Source organism: Anolis carolinensis, chromosome 2 (assembly GCF_035594765.1).
Source record: "Anolis carolinensis isolate JA03-04 chromosome 2, rAnoCar3.1.pri, whole genome shotgun sequence".
NCBI classification, from domain to species: Eukaryota; Metazoa; Chordata; class Lepidosauria; order Squamata; family Dactyloidae; genus Anolis; species Anolis carolinensis.
Window position 1 is genome coordinate 97,408,982 of NC_085842.1, and position 10,746 is coordinate 97,419,727.

The 10,746-nt window shown below is 38.4% G+C and overlaps 1 protein-coding gene across 3 annotated transcripts in view; it reads left to right on the forward strand.

The window, feature by feature from the left end:
• LOC107982438 (coiled-coil domain-containing protein 69) overlaps positions 1 to 10,746 on the forward strand; it is a 43,045-nt gene that overhangs the window by 191 nt on the left and 32,108 nt on the right. The gene's annotated exons all lie outside the window — the stretch shown is intronic.

Consider the following 10,746-nt stretch of genomic DNA (forward strand, 5'->3'; position numbering starts at 1 on the left):
CCTCCTGACTACCCACTTTCCCCGCCTCCTTCCTTTCTCCCCTTTGCTGTTCCGGCTCTTTTGCAATATAGACATATATGGATGTGCTTGGGTTCTTTTTTTTTACCTTCTTCTCCCCAACCGGGAAGCTGAAGCAGGGAAGCGGCCCTGCCCCCTGCTGGGCGGAAGGCGCATCGCCCCGGACTCAAAAGAAACATCTCCTGTGCACAAGCAGTAATAGTACCCTGTTTCCCCTAAAATAAGACATCCCCAGAAAATAAGACCTAGTAGAGGTTTTGCTGAATTGCTAAATATAAGGCCTCCCCCGAAAGTAAGACCTAGCAAAGTTTTCGTTTGGAAGCATGCCCAGCGCCTGCCAAACAGACCACCAGAGCATGAGGATTGGTAAATGTACATATCAGCTGTACATGGAAATAATGGTAGTAACAAGAAATTCTTGACAGTTTGTCTGGTTTGGTTATGTTGGTTTGTGATGACAACTACTGTACAGTATATAATAAATGTTCTTTTTTTTGTTCAACAATAAATGTGAATTCTTCTTCATGGAAAAATAAGACATCCCCTGAAAATAAGACCTAGCACATCTTTGGGAGCAAAAAATAATATAAGACACTGTCTTATTTTTGGGGAAACACAGTATTAGGGTGGAAAGATAAATCAAAATGGTCAGTAAGTAAATGATACCAATATATGGTGGAGCAAATGGAATTTGGAATTATGAATGTGAAACTAAATGTTGTAAAAACTAATGAAAATAGAACAAGAGAAATGGAAGAAAGATGGACAAGGGTAAAGAACTACAGTAGAGTCTCACTTATCCAACACTCGATTATCCAACATTCTGGATTCTCCAACACATTTTTGTAGTCAATGTTTTCAATAGATCGTGATATTTTGGTGCTAAATTTGTAAATACAGTAATTACAACATAACATTACTGCGTATTGAACTACCTTTTCTGTCAAATTTGTTGTATAACATGATGTTTTGGTGCTTAATTTGTAAAATCATAACCTATTTTGATGTTTAATAGGCTTTTTCTTAATCTCTCCTTATTATCCAACATATTCGCTTATCCAACGTTCTGTCGGCCCGTTTATGTTGAATAAGTGAAACTCTACTGTATATCATGAATCAATCTGGAGATCAAGTCATAAGAAATAAAATACAAATGTTATATAGTACAGTAGAGTCTCACTTATTCAACATAAAAAGTAGTTCATTACACATTAATGCTATGTAGTAATTACTGTATTTACAAATTTAGCACCAAAATATCACGATATATTGAAAAAATTGATTACAAAAATGTGTTGGATAATCCAGAACGTTGGATAAGCGAGTGTTGGATAAGTGAGACTCTACTGTATATAGGATGAAAACGGATAAAGATAAAGATATAAAGCTTGTCTCACAAAGAAATTAATATGTAAAAAGAAAACAATCCTTGTGTTGGTGGTGGAAATTGTAAATGTTTTGTATGTGTATGCTATGTATTTTTTGTGTTTTAAAAAATAAAAATTTATATTAAAAAAAAAAGAGCCTCACTTCTCCAACAGAAACGGGCCGGCAGAACGTTGGATAAGCAAAAATGTTGGATAGTAAGGAGGGATTAAGGAAAAGCCTATTAAACGTCAAATTACGTTGTGATTTTACAAATTAAGCACCAAAACATCATGTTTTATAACAAATCGACAGAAAAAAGTAGTTCAATACACGGCAACATTATGTAGTAATTACTGTATTTGCGAATTTAGCACCAAAACATCACAATGTATTGAAAACATTGACTACAAAAACATTGGCTACTAACAAATTGACTACAAATAAAGATAGATTTGCATAAAATGAACTTATAGTAACAACATTGTCAGAAGTTAAATCTGTAAAAAGTTCAGTTCTTGCTGGCAAGAGAAACAGCTGTGGATCCGGGCAGGAGGCAGACTGCATTGGATAATCCAGAATGTTGGATAAGCGAAGGTTGGATAAGCGAGACTCTACTGTAGTACAAAGCCAAGACAAGCACAGGCAGGCCCCCAAGTTACGAACAAGATCAGTTCTGTAGGTTTGCTTTGAAGTTGAGTTTGTAAGTCGGAGCAGGTACATTTTTAAAGTCTAACTCCAGCCGAGTGTTTTTATTGTACTGTATTTTACATGCCTTATGATTTTATATGTTTACATGTTTTGAATGTATCTATGTTATTGTATTTTATTGTGTATTACTGGGCTTGGTCCCCATGTGAGCCATCCCGAGTCCCTTCGGGGAGATGGGGCAGGATACAAAAATAAAGTTATTATTTTATATGTGTGTGTGTAAATATATTCTCACACACAGACACACACACAGAGTAGCTTGGGCACCCAGCATTGCTCAGGTTATTTGAAAGAGACATTTTTTTCCTTGTACAAAATGCATAAGCTTGTGGGTGAACTGCAAATCACATCATGCCAGTTTAACCCCAAGAAACTCAGAAATCAGTCCTTAAAGTGTATTATGTTGGACAAGTTTGCTCTAGATGCATCATTGGTGGGGTTCAGTGTGCTCTCAGGCTGTAGGGTAAACTACAACTCCCACTATGGTGAGTCTGTCCCCTCAAAACCCTCCAGTAATACTACTACTACTACTACTACTACTAATAATAATAATAATAATAATAATAATAATAATAATAATAACTTTATTTTTGTACCCCGCCTCCATCTCCCCAAAGAGACTCAGGGCGGCTTACATGGGGCCAACCCCAAACTACACAGTTTAAAATGTAATACATTAAAATGCATAAGAACAATTTAAGACAGAATAAAAAAACAACATTATAACAATATATAAAAGGCATCAAATCAACAACCATTAACAATTTCACATTATCATCATGGGTGGGTGGGCTAATAATAACTTTATTTTGTACCCCACCTCCATCTCCCCGAAGGAACTCAAGGCGGCTTACATATGGCACAAGGTGCCTAAAGCAACACATAAAATATACACAGTGCGATACAAAATAAAACCACTAGTATATAAAACAATAATTTGAACTTAGAACAACGCCCAATAATCTATAGTGTCATCTGTCATAAAAACATGGCCAACTGTAAACAAGAAGAAATGAAAGGGATAGTGCAAGTTATAGCTAGGGAACAAGGGAATGGGATAAAGGTGTTGTGCTGTATCATAATTGCAGACCATTGGGCTAGACATTCTCAAAGGCTTGTCTAAACATCTAAGTTTTCAATTCCAATAGGTTGTATTAGTCATGAAGGTTCTGTGTGCCAAGTTTGGACCAGGTCCATCATCAGTGGAGGTCAGTTTCCCTGTTTGTGGGTGAACTACAACTCCCAGAAAGGAACGTCATTTCCCCCAAACCCCTCCAGCAATCAAATTTTGGCATATCAGATATGTGTGCCAAGTTTAGTCCAGATCCATCAGTGTTTGAGTTCACATGGCTTTCTGATACAGGTGAACTACAACCCCCCCCCCCCCCCACACACACACACACACACAAATCAAGGTGAATTTTTCTCAAAGACCTCCAGTATTTTTTGCTAGTCATGGGGGCTCTATGTACCAAGTTTGGTCCAATTTTTTTATTATTATTATTTTTGATACATCACAACAATTAACTATTTTTGCCATACATAACTTATTTCAGTATACATTGTTCCAAAGATAACTATTTCTTAAATGACATTTTAAACAGTCCTTAGAAATGTTTCCCTCCCTAGATGCCAGTTAGAAGGGTATGCCCCACCCACTTCATCTCCTAGCAACCCACTCAGCAACACTGGAGCTCAGGTCTTCTTCACTCACGCTTCTTCCACACTGCCTATAAAATGCAGATTAACTGATTTGAACTGGATTATATGGCAGTGTAGACTCAAGGCCCTTCCATACACCTATATAACCCAGAATGCCAAGGCAGATAATCCACAGTATCTACTTTGAACTGGATTATCTTGAGTCCACACTGCCATATAATCCAGTTCAGTGTGGATTTTATACAGCTGTGTAGAAGGGGCCTCATATAATCCAGTTCTAAGCAGATAATATAAGATTATAAATATAATATATAATAATTACTGTGGTATAATAATACAGAACAATATAATATCTAAAATCAGGACAGTAAATAAAGAGCAACACTCTAAAAACAGGGAAATCCCATAAAGGAAACAACCAGGCCAGCTAACACCTCCCAACAAAAAATTCCTCCAGGCAGGAAGCAGGCAGGCTTTGAGGCTGCAAGGCCATTAAATGTTAATCAAGGTGGCTAATTGCAGCATTCATACTTGCCACACCGAGACTATTAATTGCTATTCAACCTGGCCAACCAAGAATTCCACAAGGTAGAAAGCTGCCAGGCTTGTAAGCAGCAAGGCTATTCAGTGCTGTTCCACCTGGCCAACCAAGATTTCCCCTAGATAGAAAACCCCCAGTCAACATATGATTCCCATAAGCCACAGCAACACGTGGCCGAGAACAGCTAGTAAAGCATAAATATTAAAATAAATATAATTTATTATAGTTTATATAAAAATAAATATTTGTGGATTTTCACTTATTGTGGGTTGTCCTGGAACGTAACCCCTGCAATAAGTGAAAGAACACTGTACCTACAACTCCAGAATGTCCAGGCTAATTCCCCTCAAAACCCACCAGTATTCCAATTTGGGCATATGGGTATGTGTGCCAAGTTTGGTCCAAAACGTTTCAACACCCCCCCCCCCCCGAAAGTTTTTTTTTCATAGTCATAGATGGCCCTGGAGGTAGGAGCTTGTTTGTGTAAGTGGACCCTTCAGCCACACACACATACATTTTCACTTTGTGTGTGTGTGTATGCTATCTAAAGCATGTGTGTGTGTGTGTGTGTATGTATATGTGTGTGTGTATGTATGCTATCTAAAGCATGTGTGTGTGTGTGTGTGTGTATGTATATGTGTGTGTGTAGGTAAAGGTAAAGGTAAAAGTTTTCCCCTGACGTTAAGTCCAGTCATGTCTGACTCTAGGGGTTGGTGCTCATCTATATTTCCAAGCCGAAGAGCCGGCGTTGTCCGTAGACACCTCCAAGATCATGTGGCCGGCATGACTGCATGGAGTGCCGTTACATTCCTGTCGGAGCGGTACCTATTGATCTACTCACATTGGCATGTTTTCGAACTGCTAGGTTGGCAGGAGCTGGAGCTAACAGCAGCCGCTCACGCCGCTCCTGGGGATTGAACATGGGACCTTTCGGTCTCCAGCTCAGTGCTTTAACGCACTTCGCCACCGGGGCTACTATATATATATATATATATATATATATATATATACATATACAGTAGAGTCTCACTTATCCAAGCTAAACGGGCCGGCAGAAGCTTGGATAAGCGAATATCTTGGATAATAAGGAGGGATTAAGGAAAAGCCTATTAAACATCAAATTAGGTTATGATTTTACAAATTAAGCGCCAAAACATCATGTTATACAACAAATTTGACAGAAAAAGTAGTTCAATACACAGTAATGCTATGTAGTAATTACTGTATTTACGAATTTAGTACCAAAATATCACGATATATTGAAAACATTGACTACAAAAATGGCTTGGATAATCCAGAAGCTTGGATAAGTGAGACTCTACTGTATATATACTAGCTGTGCCCAGCCACGCGTTGCTGTGGCAAAGTGGTGGTGGTATTGGTTAAAAATGGTTGTGGAATTTTTATTTGACATTTGTATTTTTTAATTAATTTTATTGTAACTTATCTTTTTATTTATTATATTTTATTATTTTCTTGTATTATTTTTAATTATTTTCTGTTATATATTAATAGGATAATATAATAATGGGATATAATAATAACAGAATATGAGGCTAATAATATGGTAATAATAATAGTATAAAATAAAAAGTTTCATGGCATAGGATAGGAATAAGAATGGGAGGAGAATCCCAATGCGTCCTGTGCCTTTAAGAAGCAGAAGGAGCAGGGTGTTGAAGCCCTCTTCCTTCCCTCCCAGCCTCCCTTGCCCTGGCACCCGGAGCCAATCAGAAGCCTCTGGGACAAAGGGAGCATGGCCAGGACGGAGCCTTGTCTCCAAAGCAAGAAACGGCAGCACAGGGACAGCGAGGGAAGGTTTTTTGAGCTGAGGGACAGGTGGGAGGCAAGGCAAGGCCAGCCAGGGAGGGAGGCACAGAAAGCAAGCACTCTCTCTCTCTCTCTCTCCCTCCTTCCCTCCAGTTCGTATGAGTGCTGTTTCTGCTGCAGGAGCCATGCTTCCCAATGGAACTTGCTGCAGCCTGGAAGGTCCCATTCTTAGTTGCTAAGTCTTACTTTCAGGGGAGGCCTTATATTTGCCAATTCCCCCAAACCCCTACTAGGTCTTATTTTTTGGGGAGGTCTTATTTTAGGGGAAACATGGTAGAGGCATGGATGAGGGGTTGTGTTGCCAAGTTTAGTGTTTCTGGGATGTGTAGTTTTGCTGTTTTGTCCTAGGCCGAAATGTTTTTATCCTTTTATATATATAGATAGATAGATAGATAGATAGATAGATAGATAGATAAAAGCTTTGGATAGCATAGGGAAAGGAAACCCCCATAGTGTTTGTTTTGCTCTCTGTGCCCCTATTCAGAAGTTTTCACTTCACTTTCTGTCCCTGTGATAATTGCCTTTTGAAAAATCTGACTTATGAAAATAAGGATTGGAGATAAAGCTTCCGTGGAACCACCTTTCCCCCATGATAACCCTTTCAAGAGTATTGTTGAAGGCTTTCATGGATGGAATCACTGGGTTTCTGTGAGTTTTTCAGGCTTTATGGCCATGTTCCAGCAGTATTCTCTTTCAACATTTCACCTGCATCTGTGGCTGGCATCTTCAGACATTCTGGTGGCAGTGAGGCAAGTGGAGTGTCCAAGGCGAATGTTGCAATTTCAGGAGTGAATTTCCCTTCCTAGAGGTTGATTTCTCTCACTTCCTTGTCCCACCTCTGTTCTTAACTATGAGTCATTTGTAAGTCAGATGTTTGTAACTCAGGGACTGCCTGTATTAATATAAGGTTTTTAAAAAACCAATTCTGCCCAGACATCTTGGAAAAAGAACCACGCAAATCCCTTTGGGTGCATTTACATTGCAGAAGAGATGCAGCTTGACACCACTTTAACTAACATGTTCCCAGGAAACAAAAACAAGTATACTCAATGAGTACAAACCCAGTTGTTTCTTACACATTAGAGAAAAAAATACATGCCAGTCCCTTATATCAGATAGTCCAAGGAGCACTGTACTAGCCCATGTCAGCACTGTCAATCCTCTGTATCCATGGATTCTGCATTCATAGATTCAATTAATATTTTAGCATCTCTGGTCCAGTGTCATCAAATAGGGTTGTCACTGATTAATGGATGTTGCGCAAAACTGATCAGGAAGATTTCGTTTATTTTATCTTGAATGAGAGCGTTTTGCAATGGCTAGTTCTCACCTTAGTTTTGGATGCGAGGATGTGGCCTCACATTGAAGTGATCTCACACTTGAGTGTCTGGGATGAGAGTCAAGTTTGCTCCATCGCAACTGCATCACAGATTGCATCATGTTGTTGATGTGTCTTGCTGGGAGTAGATCACAGTGGTCACAATCTTCTGATTTGGTCCAGGGTGACCCACTTTCCAATCTCATTTAAATACGTAGCTGACTAAATCAACTTGGCCAGATTACTATCTCTCGAATTAAACTTCCTCTCACCCGCCCTTGCATTTTCATCCTTGATTTTCTTTAGTAATCATTCAAAGTCTTTGTTATTTTCCATGAGTTGTATAGTGTCATCTGCATACCTTAAATTGTTGATGTTCCTTCCTCCAATTTTCAAGGCTGTTTTCTCTGAGCCTAATCCTGCTTTACATAGATATATTCAGTACAAAAGTTAAATAGATAAGATGATGAAATGCACTAGTGCCTCAGCTACAGGCAGAGAGTTTTTGACACCCCTGAAGCTTTGATGACAAATTGCAGAATATTTTTATCCTTGGCCATACTGACTGAGACTTCTCAGAGTCAAAAGTCCACAAATTTGGAAATTTAGCATTTTATCTTCCAGATTATGTCCTTTGGATAATAGGCTATGAGAAGGTATGCTGTAATTTCCATCATCCCTCTATGATGGAGGCAAAAATTTGTAAAAGAGTGGCAGACACTAAATGTGAACATGAGAAAATAGTATTCTAGTAATTTGTAATCTTTTAATCAGATATTATTATGAGCTCTATGTATGATAAGACAAAGGGGGACATGGGAATTGATTCATTTTAGAGAAGCAGATCACCTACAAAACTATTCCAAAGCATGTCCTACTTGCTCTGCAGAAGTGTAAAATGGGTCATGTGCACTGAGGATTATGTATTTCTCTTTTTCCTTATATCCAGCCTTTCACTTGATAATGGGACTTCAGGAGGCTAACAACATATTAAAACAATGCAAAGCCAATAAAAGTATAAATGCAATATTTAAAAAATAATTAAACACTAAGTTAAAGTCAGTAAACATTAAACATATTAAATGTGTTAATAATAACTCAACACAAAGCCTTAAAAATAATACTAGCGCTACACAGCATTTCAACAGTATATAAAAGCTGGGTGGGGGGAAAGTTGATCTGTTGCCAGAAGGGAGAGCAAAGATTAAACCCTCCTGATCTCTCTAGGAAGGACTTCCGAAATATGGAAACAGCCACTAAGAAAGCCCTCTCCCTTTTGTGCCTGAAAGGGTGACGGGACATTTCCAGGCAATGTATTCCTGGGTTCCTACAGGGAGATATGGTCCTTCAAAAAATTTGGACCCAAAACGTATAGGTTTCTGCATTGGAAGTGTGAAGCACATATTTGGAAGTAATGTGTTATAAACAACAGCATAATGTCTGGCATTTATTTGGCAGATAATATGGGCATAACAATTTAACATTTACAACTAATATTGAACTATTCAAAAATAAATTTCCTAATTCTGCTACAAAGCAAATTAATATTTGTCCTACTAGATTGCACTGGATTACCTAAAATATGCGTTTCACTTCTGTAATTTTATTCCTTCCCAACTAGGTCAAATTAATGAATTGTTTCTTAGATCTCTCCAAGTAATGATTAATTATGAAAGTATAAATAAAATGCCACCTTTCATAAAATGACAGATGTCCTGGACCCAATGGAACTCTTGCCAAGCTATTAAGCAATGATAGAATTGGAATCTCTGGAAAACCTGTCAGAACTGCATCCCTTTGGGTGTGCACAACATCCCCTCTCATCTCGTGAAATCAATCTTCTATCATATCTGGAACAAAGGGATGAAAGTATAACAGAGTTCATTTCTAAGGAAGAATACGTAAAGGTAAAGGTCTTCTCCTGACATTAAGTCTAGTCGTGTCCGACTTTGGGGGTTGGTGCTCATCTCCATTTCTAAGCTGAAAAGCCAGCGTTGTCCGTAGACACTTCCAAGGTCATGTGGCCAGCATGACTGCATGGAGCTTTGATGCCTTCCTGCATACCTATTGATCTAAGCCCGTTTGCATGTTTTCAAACTGCTAGTTTGGCAGAAGCTGGGCTAACAGCGGAAGCTCACCACCCTCACCAGATTTGAACTGCCAACCTTTTGGTCAGCAGTTTAACCCACTGCACCACGGGGGGCTACTGACTAGTGCTAGAATATACAGTAATATGTATTAATCTATCTGAAACTAGACTTATGCCTTGATTTTTAAAATCACTTTTAAAATTCAGATGTCAGAATTGCAGCAGAAATGCTACTCCTCACAAACCATTGAATGAGAAAATGGTCAAAAATTATTTGGAGAACATGTAAGCTCTTCAGTTTTGTGCTGTATTCATTTTTCTCTTAATCTGATGTTATCCTGGGGAAGCACTTCCTATTAAATGGAGATTAGATAGATTTTTTAAAATCTAAAAAGTTTTCTTTATATCTTTTTTCCCCATTTGTCATAGCTTGACTTACCAATGAGGAAACAGGAGCCAATATAAATGTTTGTTTTTCGATATATCTACACTGAAGGGTCAATCAATAGATAGACAATGTGGCATATTGTTGGGTTTTTTGTGTGCACAAAGTCTGCTAAAATGCATGAAAAGCAAGACAAACAAGCACAGAGGAAGACAAAGCAAAGATGTGTTCGTTCCCCACAAGTTTATACAAGTAAATGTTTCACTGTCACATGAGGAATAACAAGAGTTGCCAGATTGAAAGCTGGAAATATTTTCTGTAGGTGTAATGGTTGTGTAGAAGAAGGGATTTCAACAAGAGTTGCTCATTACTTGGCTGCATGTCAAGCAGCAGTTGCTGAAATTCCCTTTTCTGCACAACCATTCAAAGTACCGGAACCCTCTTCTAGTGTTAAAAGGCAAAAATCTCAAAGAGTGAATCTATCATGCAGAATTAATACAGTTTGGCCACCTCTTAACTGCCATAGTGCAATGCTATGGAATTACTGGACTTGTCGTTTTATAAGGTTTTTACCTTTCTTTCCCAAAGAGCGCTGGTGTCAAACTTCCAGGATTCCATTACATTGAACCCTGATAGTTAAAATGGTGTCAAACAGGATTAATTCTACAATGAAGATGCACCCTAACTTGGACCTTTGGGAGGTGGGGTGGGACAATGTCTTCTGATGTAGGTTGACTCTGCTCTCTAGATTAGCTGATGAGCTGGACACCTGCATACTGAGCTGAACACCTTATCTTTTGTACCAAGTTACAAATTCAATAATAACT